The sequence below is a fragment of the Chrysemys picta genome, chromosome 1 (genome assembly GCF_011386835.1).
Source record: "Chrysemys picta bellii isolate R12L10 chromosome 1, ASM1138683v2, whole genome shotgun sequence".
Lineage (NCBI taxonomy): Eukaryota > Metazoa > Chordata > Testudines > Emydidae > Chrysemys > Chrysemys picta.
The window spans coordinates 148970977-148986937 of NC_088791.1; positions in this window are offsets into that span (position 1 = coordinate 148970977).

Genomic DNA, 15961 nt, shown 5'->3' on the forward strand with positions numbered 1-15961 from the left:
AGAAAAGCAGCACTTTGGGTAGATCATGTCCAATCTTCAACACACAGGCACTAATCTGTTAGCTACTCTCTTGGTTCACTCAATATCACATGCCTGCTTGTGGACAGATAACACCTTTTTCATCCTTCACTTCCCTTGACTTTTATTATCGTTACCCATCCAGAACAGTCTTTGATATATTCCACTATATGTGAATTGTTAGTTTATCTGCCTTAAGTCTGGCATGGTATTACTCAAACATCACAATTTCTTCTTTTGTTTTTCCTCCGCTCTTGCTTTTTCTTTGCCATGATCTAATCTCTCTCTCCCCGGGCTTCCTATATCACTGTTTAAACTTGTTTGAACTGACAACTGATCCATTGCCTCCTTAGCGGAGTATCTCATCCATTCAAAAAAGACTTCAATCAGTTGGCATTTTTAACAGCGAGGGAAAGGTCACTGCTGCTTTGTGGAAACCACCTGATCTTCATTCTGGCTTTGAACAATACAGCTAAAATGTTTTTAATTTTATTTACTGTTGCAATGTCTCGTTGCAGGGAATGGATGAACCAGATATATCCCTGGAGAGGAAAGCAAATGAGCCAGGTGAAGCACTGTAACATTATTCTTTAGATAAACAGTCAGTTTTTCCTGTCTTCAACATACCAGCGCATGAAAAAGGGCTGGGACCTGTAACCCCATTCTCTTCATACCATGCTCATTGCATGAGGAAAACAATCAGTGAGGACTTATATGTCTGGGTGTGGTGGGCTATATCTTAATCCCCTATTAATGAGACAAAACACAGTGAAGGAATTTAAATAATAAAATTAATGCAGTTATTTATGTGTTTGGAGGAAACATTTTTGGTTACTTTGAGGCTGTTTAGATTGCAGAACACTTACAGTGTCAGGGCCTTAATGTGCAATTTTAGGATCAGTTGTAAATAAACAGAGCATACTTCCTTTTATGATGTGAGCCTGTGAGCTTTCCACTGACTGTCTTAAGGGAACATAGTTGGTTTTGTTTACAGAAATTGACAAAATAGATCACATTTCATGAGCCCTTGAACTGATCTTTAGGGCCTGAAAATCCTGCATCCTTGACATACACTGTAGAGACCTGCAGGTGGAAAAGCTGATCTGCTCTTTCCCCGAAAAAATGTTTCAAGCCCTTTGTGGCAAAAGTTCCTACACTGCAAAAAAACAAACAAACAAAAAAACCAAACAAACACAACAGCAAGTCCCAGAGCCCAGATCTACAAACTCAGGCTCGTGCTACAGCACTAAAAATAACAATATAGTGTGACAGACCCAGACCAGTGGGGTACAGGAGTCTGGTCCTATTGGGATCCAGGATGTGGGCGGGCCACTGCTAAAGGATCCCCCCCAGCCTAAGGGGGGGTCCCCAGGGCCTGGAGACCAAAAAATTACGGGGGACAACTAATAAAAGAACAGGGACAGGAGTGAGGTCAAAGGGTCAAAAGAAGAGAACCAGACAGGGACACCGAGCAGAGAACCCCGGACAGCGCCCACGCCCACTGCTCCTCGAAGGCGTCAAGGGAGTCAGTGGACGCCGCCCAGAGGAACTCTGCCCGGATACGTGAACGAACGGAGGACCGGAAATAGGCCCCACAGTCACAGGAGACTCCTCCTCACTCTGGTTTTATAAATGGCCAGTTTTGCTAGGGCCAGGAGGAGGTTGACCAGGAGGTCCCGTGACTTTGTGGGGCGACGAATAGGGAGTGCATAAATAAAAAGGTGAGGGGAAAAGTGCAACCAAAATCGTAACAAAATATCCCTGAGGAGTCGGAACAGGGGCTGCAGCCTGGCGCACTCCAGGTAAACATGCGCCAGGGTTTCCCTCACGCCGCAGAAGGGGCAGGTGTCTGGGACAGGGGTAAACCGCGCCAAGTACACGCCCGTGCTCACAGCTCCGTGAAGGAGCTGCTAACTTATGTCCCCGGTGGGCTTCGGGATCAGAGTAGAATAAAGGCTGGCCCACCGGGGCTCCTCACCCTCCAGAGGTGGCAGGAGGTCCCGCCACTTCGTATCAGGGCGGGACGCGAGGGTGAGGACATGAAGAACATGGAGCACGAGCGTGTATAGATGTTTCCTTGGCGCGGTCCGGAACAGAACTGGCTGCAGATTGTGCAGCCGGCTCATGGCAAAGGGACGGGGTGGGGGCCGATTGGGTCTACGGGGCAGGGGCCTGATGAAAAGGTCTGGAGGGCTCAGAGTGGAGGGTGGGCGGGGCGTGCCCTCTCGCAGGACCCGGTCGAGATAGTCCAGAGCAGCGGGCAGCAAAGCGGCCCTCACCTCCTGAAGCACGCGCCGGGGAGTACGAGTCTGGAGAGCCCCATGCGCTGAGCGAGCGTCAGGGGATCCAGCCAGTCTCCCCGGTCGTAGTCCAGGAGGTCTCCGACTTTGGTGACTTCTGCCGGGACTAACCTCTGGCGCACCATGGGGGACTCCGCCACCTGCACACGGAGCTGGGGGTTGTGTAGCAGGGGCTCTGTGAGGAGATCTGCCCCCACGGTGGCCGCCACAGACCTGGTCACTGAGAACAGTTTCCAGGTCCGGAGGAGGTCCTGGTAGAAGACTGGCAGCCCAGAGAGGTCTTGCGGAAGACCTCTCGGATGGAGACAAAAGAGCTGCCGGTCATATCGGAGCCCTCGGAAGCGGCGCAGGAAGGCGTGCGCCAATACGCTCCATGCCGGACTACCTGCACCATAAAGGAGCCTCTGCAGGGCCTGGAGGCGGAAGACGTGACGTACTCCTCGCCCGAAGCTGACCGGTTCGGTCAGGGTCCAGTTGAGCCTGACCAAACACTCTGCGGAGGCGTACAGCACCTGGAGAAAACCCACAAACTGGGGCCCGAAGCCAAACGCTCGCAGAGTGCCCAGGAGATACCCGTGGTCCACCCTGTTGAACGCCTTCTCCTAATCCAGGGACAGGAGGGCGAACGACAGACCATCCCTACACCCGAGTTCCAAGAGGTCCCGGACCAGATACAAGTTGTCGAAGATGGTGCGGCCCGAGACAGTGTAGGTCTGGTCTGGGTGGATCACGTCCGCCAGCACGGACGCTAGCCGCAGCGAGATTGCCTTCACTACGACTTTATAGTCCGTGCTGAGGAGCGAGATGGGACGCCAATTCCGTAAATCGCGGAGGTCCCCCTTCTTCGGCAATAAGGCGAGCACGGCTCACCTGTACGAAAGAGGGAGGACCCCGCCTTGCAAGGACTCGGCCCAGACGGTGACAAGGTCCGGGCCGAGGATGTCCCAAAACACGCGGTAGAACTCCACGGTCAGCCCGTCCATGCCCGGAGATTTATTGGTGAGCATGTGGCGGATACAGGAGTCTGGTAGAGGGCAAATATACTGGTCACTGGATGAGTAGTTTTCTGTTCCCTGAGTGACCAGAGCAGGGGCTGCACTAGAGTAATCAGGAACCTGCTAGAACCAGTTAAGGCAGGCAGGCTAATTAGGACACCTGGAGCCAATTAAGAAGAAGCTTCTAGAATCAATTAAGGCAGGCTAATCAGGGCACCTGGGTTTTAAAAGGAGCTCACTTCAGTTTGTGGTGTGAGTGTGAGGAGCTGGGAGCAAGTGGTGCAAGGAGCTGAGAGGGTGTGCTGGAGGAGGACTGAGGAGCACAAGTGTTATCAGACACCAGGAGGAAGGTCCTGTGGTGAGACTAAGGAACGTGTTTGCAGGAGGCCATGGGGAAGTAGCCCAGGGAGTTGTAGCTGTCATGCAGCTGTTACAGGAGGCACTATAGACAGCTGCAATCCACAGGGCCCTGGGCTGGAACCTGGAGTAGAGGGTGGGCCTGGGTTCCTCCCAATTGACCTGGACTGTGCCTTCTTCCTGAGGGGAAGGTCTCTAGGCTGTTCCCCAACCCACATGGTGAATCTCTGAGGCAAGAAAATCTGCCAATAAGCGCAAGACCCACCAAGATAGAGGAGGAACTTTGTCACAATAGACATTCCCAGTCAGGCTGGAGTTTGGAGATTGAGACCCACCCCTCTTGCCAAGTTTCACAGCCCAGGCTCCAGCCTGTGTAGGCACATCTATACTTCTAGTGCTGCAGCTCAAGCCCCACAAGCCCGAGTCTGTAGACCTGAGCTTTGAAACTCATTACCATGGGAGTTTCTTTGCAGTGTAGACATACCTGTAGGCCCTTAAAATTATAACTCAATTGCTGGCATGGAAGGTTTAACATTGTGATTTTTTTGGGTAAAGCTGGAAAGTTACAGCCTCCTACAGATGTCCAGGACAGACTTTTGAAGCCCAGGAAATCCACAGTCACTGGCTGCTTGAATTTTGGGGGAACTGCAGACTAATTAGCAGGTGTGGAGAATAGAGTGATGCTACCTGGGTTACCACTAATGATGTCAATGGGCACTGGATCAGACCTCCAGGCAAATGTCCCCCTCAAAGTGATCCTGACCAAGAGAATCAGATTAAAAAAGGAAGCTATGAATTGTTTTTATTTCTTTCTTATTGAATTGCATATTTGAAGCAGACTGCATCTAAACATAGCCTTAACTCCAGACATACAAATTAATCCCCGGAGTATGTTTTTACTTTCAATATTTAATATGCCTGGATATTTGTTAATGCATACAGTTCACTGGTCATTAGTTTCAAGATTAAAAATACAGGCTTAAATGGGTCCAGTCAAGCCATTAGTTTAAATTGTGGATACCTGCCCTTTCTTTTTCCTTTTCAGCCAAGGGTCCCAGAGTGCTTTGCAAACATGAATTAAGGCATCACAAATTCCCTGTGAGGGGGTGTGTCTACCCCACACTGGCCCCACAGTGGTTAACTGTGCATTGCCAGCTGAGGAAGCCACACCCCTCTGTCCCTGCTGGGCATGCTTAACCTGGAGACAGAGTATAAAGGGAAGCAGCCTAGCTTAGTTGGGCTGAACCGCCAAGGATGGACTGTATTGTGAGCTCGGTCCACAGAGCTGCGGGAGCCCCAGGTCACTGAGGCCAGGCATGCCAAACCCCAGGTGGACACCAGATGGCCAGCAGAGACCTGGGAAGGGACTGAGTCACTGCAGACCTTGCAAGCAGATGACCCCAGAGAGCCAGAGGACCCATGGATTACTGCATTGGGAGACCAGGTAGGATCCTTTAATCTGCCCCACACTCATTCTGCACCTGCTGAGCCTGTTGTTGAAGTGCTCCTTGCTGCTGTCAAGGTTTCCAGTGTAAGGCTTCATGAGCCATGAGAATAAAGGATAGGCTGGGTCTCCCAAGGTCACTATGAGCATTTCAGTATCCCCTACTGGCATCTTTTGGTCTAGAAAGAAATTCCCTGAATGCAGTTTTCTATACAGGCCAGTGTTCCTGAAGATGCGTGCGTCATGCACCTTCCCTAACCACCCCACATTGATGTCAGTGAGACAACATCAATGATCCACCAGCACCTGCACTACCACAGGGAAGAAGCCCTTTCTGTTGATGTACTCCGTCATGATCTAGGGCCAAAATGGGGATATGCGTGCCATCTATTGCCCTGATGCAGTTAGGGAATCCCATTGCTGCAACACCATCCACTATTTCCCACATATTGACCAGAGGCACCATCCTTCTTGGCAGGAGATGACCCTGCACACTTGCATCACTGCAACCCCCACAGCAGACTTCCCAATTCCAAACTGATTTGCAACTGACCAGTAGCAGGCTGGAGTTTCCAGCTTCCACCCAGCGATTGCCACTCGCTTCTCCACTGTTAGGGCAGCTCTCATTCTGGTGTCCTTGCGCTGCAGGGCAGGGGCAAGCCGCACAGAGTACAAGGAAGGTGGCTTTGCGCATATGAAAGTTCTGCAGCAGCTGCTCATCATCCCATACCGGCATCACAATTGGATCCCACCACTCGGTGCTTGTTTCCTGAGCCCAATAGTGGAGGTCCACCACGTGCAGCTGCTCCTTGAATGGCATCATCAGTGTTGAATTGTTTTTTTCCATGGCTCACAGCAGGGCAGGCAGCACGAATTCCTATTCAGATTTGTAGCTCATGAAATACTGCAGGATCAGCCACCTTGTGTTTATAATGCTTGTCACAAGATTGGTGAGCATGCTTTCAGGCAGAGATGGCAGGCGCAAAGTTTACAGAGGCAGTTGAAAAATGGCACGAAACAGTCAGAAGCCCTTGGAATGATGGGATGGAGAAAACTGCATCATGGGGTGGTGATGCACTGCGATCCATTCCCTGTACTCCTAGCAGGAGAAGGTGGTGAGTAGCACAATGGGATAGCTACCCACCATGCACTGCTCTCTCTGCTAGAGCATGAACTGTGGACACACCCCATTGACACAAGGAGCGTTGGGTGAACATGCCCAAGTGATGTAATTACAGTGGGTTATTATCATTGATGTAACTTAAGTCGACTTAACTCTGTAGCATAGACGTGGCCTTAGTTTGTTATTTAAACTGATTCCTAATCAATTTAGGCTAAACTGAAATGTCCTCACAGGGGCTTGCACTGCTTTAACTAAACCGATTTAAAATCACACCTTTAGTTAAATTGGTGTAACTGTCTCATGTGCATAAATTTCCATGTGGAATCTGGGTGGGAGGTAATATAGCTGCTGCTGTGAAGTTGGGCAGGGGAGCAGCCAATGGCTGTGTGGCTTCCTTTGTAACCATGCTGCCAGTGGAAAGGGAAGGGAGCAGAGACAGATGCTCTGTAGTTTTGTTTCTAGCCCAAAGTCTGTAAGGAAGAGGGGTGGGAGGGGGCGCTCCAAAATCCATTGCACCCCAAAATAATCCCTTCAGCAGGCAGCATGTTTCAAGGAAAACTCAGAGGGGAATCTTAGAGTTGCCTTCCCCTCTCCTGCAGGTTTTCCATAAGAGAGGGCAATCTGGCCAAAAGAGCAAAGAGTCATTTGATCTCACCAATTATAAATATCTCTGAGAGCAGAACAAGGGCTCTGTTGTGGTAGATACAGCAGTGCTAAATTAATTATCAGTCACAATTGTCCCCTATCACTCTAGTGTATTTTGTGCAGTATAATTATACTGCTAAGCAGAGCTGATATGCAGTTTGAAAGAATGTACAGTATATTCATGTGAGTGCCAGCTTCCCTCGAGTAACTTTTCCAACTGTTACCTTGGAAGAAGAACTCAGCAGTTTGGGTGGTCTTGCCTACATTCTGCAGTACAAGCCTTGCGAGCAGCCTGGAAAAGGGTCTCTCTGACCAGACCACTGGCTCCTTTTCTCAGCCTGTGATCACAGAAGCCTCTGGAAAATGGATTGGAGGACAAGAGGCAGTCTTGGTAATGGGAAACATCTGAAGTATTTGAGCACTGGTTTGCAGTCCATAGACTAAATGCTACCTCATTTAGGAAAAAACAATAGAGCTACAATTTTCATTAATTTTGTTAAATGAATATACACAATTTTCTTTGTGGCAGCAGGGCCAGGTTTGCTGCTGTTATGGCTGGGTAGCCCCAGCCTGTGACATAAATGGGTTAAAGGTACATATGTTTTAAGTTTGTGACTTCCAGCTGTTGATAAATGGTCTAGTCACTTGCTTAACCACACTTTGCTTCATTATGAAATATATTCAAGAGACTAAATAAACAATATCAGTCAGGTTTATTGCAATAAGCCAATAATATAGTACAAGAAAAAGATTCTATATGATACCAGTCTCCAGGAAGCCATCTTGTTCAGCAATGTTACATTCACCTTACGCAGAACGTGAGCTCCCAAAATTCCCACAGTTCAGTTAGTTATAAGATATTTTACAAGTTATAAAACTCTTTACACATCACTAAAACACAAACCATCCGTGCATCCCAGGTCCTTGACCTGCTGCTCTGTTCCTTTCCTTAGCTTTGTTTTAGATACTAGCACTGCAGGTACTGTCTGTGAAGGTACCCCACTAGCTTGTACTAAGACAGAAAAAAATGTATCTTGATTTTTACAAGTTTCCTATTTGTTTATGCCAAATGCTGAGCTGTACTATTGCAGGGTATTGTGGGGTGTAGTTTAGTGTGAATGAACAGAACTCTAGGAAGAACATAGGCCAGTTCAGCTCTCAGAACTCCCAGACATTTGTATAATGTGTTAGGTTAGTATATAACACGTTTTGGGTAACAGGTCCCCAGTTGTCACTCTATTATTATATCAGGGTAACACCTTTGCTAAATTAATATGTGAAGCAGAGATACGAACATTTGTTTGGAAGTTATACTTTTAGCAAAATGTGTAGGAGGCTGTATGTAATTAGTACAATTACAACGAATATTTTTTGTAAGATAAGCAAAGCTTTAAATGCAACTTCTATCCCCGTGAGGTAAATTATTTTGAATTTTGGATTTATTCTGAGAAAGTGGATTAAGCATTATTATAGTCTGACCCATAATGCTTCCTAAATGAGGAGTAAAACAGAAATTAGTGATATTACAAGTGAGGTCTTTATATGTAAATTCTTGTAATTAGTAACTACACAGGTCTAACCATATTATAGGTTACCCTTACTGCTGGTTGTCACCATCTAGTAAGCTTCGCCAGACAGGAGCAGCTGGCTTCTGTGTCTCGTACTAGTCTGAGTCATGGTGGCCACACACTGGAGTCTGTGTTATAAGTATCACATTGGCATACATATCAATCAGAGGCGGCTCTGTTTTTTGCCACCCCAAGCATGGCAGGCAGGCGGCTTTCAGCGGCGCGCCTGCAGGCAGTCCCCTGGTAACGCAGATTCGGCAGCATGCCTGCGGGAAGTCCGCCGGTGCCGCGCCATCGGTGTCCCCGCCGCCAAATTGCTGCCAAAGCCACGGGACTAGCAGACCTCCTGTATTTGCGCTGCCAAAAGCCGCCTGCCTGCCGCCCTCACAGTGACCGGCAGGCCACCCCCACAGCTTGCTACCCCAGGCATGCGCTTGCTGCGCTGGTGCCTAGAGCCACCCCTGATATCAATATCCCTTAAGGGAACCTCAAACCATGTGTGGTATCCTTTAGGTTTGCAGTGTTGAGTGATACACCAGTAGTTGAGGTAGATCCCAACGTTCCTTGGAGATGCTGTCCATTTGGTAGCAATTAAACATTAATTAAATATTTGAAAGCATTAATTTTAATAACCAATACTTCTTTTTTTAAACATAGCACAAAGGAAAAGAGTATAAAATTAAAGCAAAATGAAATTTAAATGTAGGTTTATGCAAATACTTTGAGGGTAATAAACTTTCATGACATTTGCTTGTGCTTGTCAGTATTCTGGACAGCCTGTGTCCCCTGGCTGACAGTCCAAACCAATTACGGCTTCTCATCTCCTGGGAGTAGAGGACAATGGTGAATGCCAACAAAGTAAAACCTAGACTTGGGGCTGTTATCCAGGTAGATGGTTCATCTTGTACAGCAATATATGACCATTGATCTGGTCAACTAAAGTTAGGTATGAGCTTGTGCAAGGTGAAAGACTCAGACATCTGGGTCTCATCAGTGGGGAGGCAGTTTATGCCCAGCTGCAATTATGTCCTAATTTTTCTGGGCACTAAAGGGGCCTGTTACTACTAGCTAAAGGACCATCAGCCATTGTTGTAGCAGAAAATCATGATACAGACTGTGGAACAGTGTACTTATTGGAGGCACGTCTCCTCATGGCTGGGAATGGTGTAGTGACTCTCCTCCTGCTTTGGCACCCTCTGCTGACTGATGCTCCAGCCCCACAGTGGTCTGCCTCTTCCTGTGTCTTGGCCCTCCAGCCTGGTCACTCTGGATATAGCTATACAGCAAGTAGACGCCTGTGGCAGGTGACTCGGGCTAAGGGGCTGTTTAATTGCAGTGTAGACCTCCAGGACCCTGTGGGGTAGGAGCGTCCCAGAGTTCAGGCTTCAGCCCCAGCCCAGAAGTCTACACTGCAATGAAACAGCCCCGCAGCCGGAGCCCCGTGAGACTGAATCAGCTGCCATGGGCCAGCCCTGGGGTTTTCTTTACTGTGTAGTCAGACATATCCTTTTAGTCCAGCCTCTTCCAGGGAAACTTGAGTCCAACACACCACTGGCCTGGCAGCACTATAGCAGGATTTGGTCCAACCTCAGGCTTTTGGGCCTGCCAGCCACTGGCTTCAGGGTCTTCACACCCCAGCCCTAGCTGGGCCAGTAGGGGAACCCAGATCTGCCCTCTACACTGAGTTCCAGCCCAGGGACCCTGTATGAAGCAGAGGAGATCTGTTTGTTCAGACCCTCTGCTGGATCCTTGGGCTGCTTCCTACTGTGGCTGGCAGCTAGGCCTTCTTCACAGTCTCTTCCTCAGCTGACTCTTCTGCTAGTCCCAAAACAAAGGGGATCCGGACTAGTTATGAGAAACAACAAAGCGGCTGCACCCGGCCTACCTGTCCCAAGGAGGCTCTGCCCCTTAGGATCAGCTGGGGCAGAGCCTACCTAGAGACTCCTTTCTCCCAGGCAGCTTCAAGCAGTCTCTGGTTAGACTCTGGCCCCAGCCAGGCCTTCCTTCACAGGGCTCTCCACAAGGTCTCTCTCTCCCAGTCAGTCACCATTGACCTCTTTTATCTCCTCTCCCCAGGCTTGACACTTTACACATGCGTAGGGTTACCATATCTAATAAATAAAAAAAGAGGACCCTCCACGGGCCCTGGCCCCGCCCATTTCCCCACCCCTAGCCCCGCTCCAACTCCGCCCTTCCCGCCCTAACTCCGCCCCCTCCTCCCTCCCACTCCCAGCCACGGGGAAAGGGCTGCCCCAGCGCTACTGGCTTCGGGCAGCCCCCGTGCCTCCGGACCCTGCGCCCCCAGCCGGGCACTTCCCCTCCTGGGCTCCGGCGGCGCAGGGTCCGGAGGCATGGGGGCTGCCCGAAGCCAGTAGTGCTCGGGCAGCCCAGCTCTTAAACAGAGCCGAAGAGGAGCAGAGCCTCCAGCCGCGGTGGCTCTGCTCCTCCCCGACTCTTCGGCTCTGTTTAAGAGCCGGGCTGCCTGAGCGCTACTGGATTCGGGCAGCCCCCGTGCCTCCGGACCCTGCGCCGCCAGAGCCCGGGAGGAAAAGTGCCGGGCCGGCGGCTGGGGTCCGGAGGCAAGGGGGCTGCCTGAAGCCCATAGCGCTCGGGCAGCTCGGCTCTTAAACAGAGCCAAAGAGTCAGGGGAGGAGCAGAGCCGCCATTTTCCCGGACATGTTCGGCTTTTTGGCAATTCCCCCCGGACAGGGGTTTGACTGCCGAAAAGCCGGACATGTCCGGGGAAAAAGAGGACGTATGGTAACCCTACACATGCGTAATGGCGTGGGGTAGGGTTACCATTCGTCCGGATTCCCCCGGACATGTCTGGCTTTTTGAGCTAAAAATAGCATCCGGGGGGAATTTGTAAATGTCCGGACTCCCCCCCCCCCCCCCCCCCCCCCCCCCCCCCCCCCATGCAGAGTGTGTGCGGCTAACAGGGCAGCTGGCCACATGGTGCCACTTACATGGGGCTCCGACAGCCAGAGAGAGCCCCTCCTCCCCCCTGCAGCTGAGAGCACTCCCTCCCTGCATTCGCAGATCGCCTCCGGCAGTCTGGAGCTCCTCCCCCGCTCCCCAGCGTGCCAGGACGAACGGCTCAGGCAGTTCCTGAGCAAGCTCACAGAGACATTAGGCGAAGGCCAACAACAAGGGGGCCAGGGGGTCGGAGAAGGGGCAGGGAGGTTCTGGAGGGGGCAGTCAAGAGACGGGGGGGGGGGGTTGGGAGTTTGGGGGGGGCTTTCTGGGGGTGGGGGTGTGGATAAGGTTTTGGGCAGTCAGGGTACAGGTAGGGTGTAGGGTGCTGGGGGACATTTGGGGGGGATCTTAGGTGGGGGCAGTTAGGGGACAAGGAACAGGGAGGCTTAGGTAGGGGGTGGGGTTCTGGAGGGCAGTTAGGGGCAGGGGTCCCAGGAGGGCTAGTCAGGGGACAAGGAGCGGGGGGTTGGGAGTTCTGGGGGGGCTGTCAGGGGGCAGGGGTGGGGAGAGGGATCGGAGCAGACAGGGAGCAGAGGGGTTTAGATGGGTCGGGAGTTCTGGGGTGGGGGGGCGTCAGGGGGTGGAGAGTGGTTGAATGGGGCGTGGGAGTCCCAGGGGTCTGTCTGGGGGTGGGGGTGTGGATAAGGGTTGGGGCAGTCAGGGTACAGGTAGGGGGTAGAGTCCTAGGGGGCCAGTTAGGATGGGGGGAGGGTCTCAGGAGGGGGCAGTCAGGGGACAAGAGGCTGGGAGGCTTAGGTAGGGGGTGGAGTCCTGGGGGGCAGTTAGGGGCAGGGGTCCCAGGAGGGGGCAGTCAGGGGACAAGGAACGGGGGGAGGGTTGGGGGTTTCTGAGGGGGGAAGTGGGAGGGGCAGGGGTGGGGCTAAGGCAGGATGGGGCAGGGCTAGGACAGGGCGGGGCTAAGGGCGGGGCTCCTCCCGTCCTCTTTTTTGCTTGCTGAAACCCCCCCTAGCGTGGGGCTGACAGAATCTCATTAACCCCTTCTTGGTCAGTGTGGGGTCTGTATACCCCATCTCCAGACATTTCCGTAAAGACAGATACTCAAGTTCAATTAACCTTGTGTTCACTTTCTGTGCTATGGGGCTAGAACCTGTGGGTTCAGATGAAGTTCTACAGTTGGATCTAGAAAAGGGAGCGCTGCACTTCTACTGCAAATAGCTGCCCTACCTCAGCCTTCCAACAACTGTTAGGCCCCATCCCAATTTTACCTCTGTAACCTGTCTGCCCTCCTTTCCAGTTCTCCTCTTGGGAGGGCTCTTTCATTATTGCCTTTTACTCCTGTTTTCCTTCCTCCTCTCTTCCAATCTGTTTAGCTGTCAGAAACGTTACCTCTCATCTAGTTGTCATATGTAGCCCATTGGTGCTTCCTGGAGCATTGTGCTGACCCTGCATTGTGAGCGTCGTATTAGAACTCCCCTTCCTGCAATGCCTATTCTCTGATGGCAACTTGTCCAGTTTGGAACTGCAGCTCCTCATCTGTATTACGTCCTGTCACCAGTGTTTCCAATCCAAGATGCTGGCTGCACCATCTTCATTTTCTTCCACAGCTGGAAGCTGTGATCTTTTTTTCTTTTACAAATATTTGCTCTGCTCTTGGGTTTAAATGCTCAAAAAAATCTGTGACCATCCAGTCTGGTTGATCAGTCTGGCTGTAATAAACAAAGGCCACCATTTTCAAATGGGGGCCGTCTAAAGTTTGACTCTTCATCCATTCTTAGCCCCCTAAATAAGTGGCCTGATTTCCAGATGTGCTAAGCACCTATGGTTCCCAGTCACTTTAGTAGGAATTGAGGGGGATCAGCATCCCACAGGATGAGACCCTAAATAACCTTTCTGACAGCACCAAAGAAATTCCTTCAGGGATCTTAAGTTTGCAACTGTACCTCTCTATGGAAAAAGAGGAAGTGATATATAAACCTTTGGCTTTCACTGACCTACATGGTGTTGGAAGGAAACATTATGCTCTCCTAGAACTGCTAAGCAATGACGCATACTTGTCTCTTGGGTGAGCTGTGTTCACTCACACATTTCCCTGATTAGCAGTGGCCAGTTACTTGAACATTTTATAACTGTTAATGTGCTAATATGCACAGTCCTAGACTGAATTGGTTTAGACCAGTACTTGGCTGAACCCACTTTCATGTAGCTGAGCTCATTGTAGCCTGCAAAAGGCTTTGAGTTGCCTCAAAGCCTGATCTCCCAACAAACACCCTAAGCAGCACTGAGGGCTAGAGCACTATCTAGGTGTGTCTGAGCATGTCTCCAGCTAGTGGAGGGCCCACACAGAGGCTAAGAGCCTGCTAATGGCTTTTAGCTCATGTAGAGGAGTCCTTGGGTTTCAATGCTAATGGTTCTGGGTTCGGCTGATAATCCAGCAGATCCAATGGGAGGGCTGGGAACAGCTATCATACGTGCACAGTTTAAACAACAGGCAGTGGGGAGCCTAGAGTAACAGTTAGGGAAGCTGACTCTGACAGTACTGGTAGGTGTAACAGTAGCTGGGACTTGTTACAAATGTTTGATCTTTGTGTAGTTTCTTTTTTGGCTTGTTTTTCATCATTATACACAGTTCCCTCATGCAGTCAGTTTGAAAAAGTTTGGCCAAGGGAAGTTAACTATCACCATTAGACCGTGGCCCCGCCCCGCCCCTCTTCTCTGCCTATGCTCTGCTCCAAGGCCCCACCCCCAGCCCTCCATGCAGCCTCTTCCCCCCTAAGGCCCCGCCCACTGCTCCCTCCTTTTTGCCCCTCCCCACTTTGCCTCCCCGCTCGCTCCTCTCCACCCCCTTCTCCCCACCTGCTGCTTGCTTCTTTCTGCCTCCTGCCCCCCTGTGTGGGGGCAGAGCACAGGTGAAGTGGGGATGGGACCTCAGGGCAGAGCAGGGGGTGGGGCCATGGTCCAGGCGCCAGGGCCCACAAAAGGTTAACTGAGCCATGCCACTAGCATATGAGTCTCAACATGTCATTGAAGCAATAACCTCAGGAGGGTTTCTTTGCAGATCTGCAGCAGCAGCACTGGTTGAGCACCCCCTCCACAGAGCATTCAGGGCATGTCTATGCTGCAATGTAAGCCCAAGGTTAGTAGAATTTGAATGAGCAGACACTGGGTTTGTTCACCTAGGGCTTGAACATCTGTACTCATTTGTAACCCCAGGTTAGGAGTTGTTGACCCCTGGATCTCAACCTGGGGTTCCAGTGTCTTCATTGCATTTTGCAAACCGGAGTCAAATCAGCCATATCCCAGGCTTCCTAGCGCTCTTCCAAAATGTAGCTGCTCTAGCCCTTTTTTTGTGGGGCAGTATGGGAAAACCTGACTGTTCACCAAACCTGACTGGCCCGAGGACAAATAAAATTGGCCAATGGAATACTTCTGGCAGACTCCCAGAGCACAAGTCCAGTGGGGCTGCATCTACACTGCAAAGCAATAGGGCTTGAACCCTGAGGTCCTTGCATGACAAAGACTCAGACCCTCTATCCCCGCAGGATGCTGGGACACTAAATCCAAGTCCTGGGTTAGTGCAAATTGCATGTAGATGGGGAAAGGGATTTAGGCTTGAACCTGAGTTCAAAGCCTGGGGTTACGGTGCAACGTAGACATACCCTTAAATAGCACTTCAGCTGCATTCTATACAAGCAGAAATGTACAAGCCCACACTTCACCCAACTAGCTCTCTGACACAGCATCTCAGAGCCACAAGCACCAATAGCAGAGCCATTAGCAACAACCTTTGTCTGGTTAAGGGGGTTATTTTTCCCCTTGTAACACAACAGGAGGTCAGACTTTAGCATCCTGATGGGAGATGTCGGACTATTCTACTGACCATACCTTTCAAAGGGCAAATGTGACAGCAGCGGTTGGCAGGTGTGATACAGGACAGATATATGGAACATTTGTATTTTGTTGCAGATCACACCACAACTGACAGGTTATAATAGGTTTAAAATCGGTTTGAAAGGATGTTTTCTTGTTGTATGAATTAAATAAATCAGTTGTTTTAAAAGAACACTGGACAAACCAGAAATTTTATGATATGCAATCATAAGGACGGCTGCATGGGTTCACAGCAGGATTTGAACCCTCACCCCTATCACAGACCCCTTCTGCTTGTGCCAAAGGAGGAATTTTTACCATATATGAGAACCACAATTTGTCCATGTGTTATACAATTATTTGCTAGTCAGCAATAGAATGTTGGGAATAAGGATTTCTGGGATCTACTCCTGCCCCTGGAAGGGGAATGTAGTCTAGTGGTTAAAACAGTCTTTACATGCAGGCGAGCTAAGTACATCATTTTAGCATACTTACTGTGAGAGGCTCGGTGGGTCAAACTTGGGCCTGTCCTAATAGAATCTTGGAATCTAATCTACTAGAAATGACCTTATGCAACCTCTCAATTAAATTATTTGTAAAATGAGCAAGTGTGGGAAATGATACTGATCTTCTGCCTCAGGCAGGGGAATAAAGTCATGTTTAATAAAAAAATGCTATGAAGTACACAAAAATATAAACAGCAATGT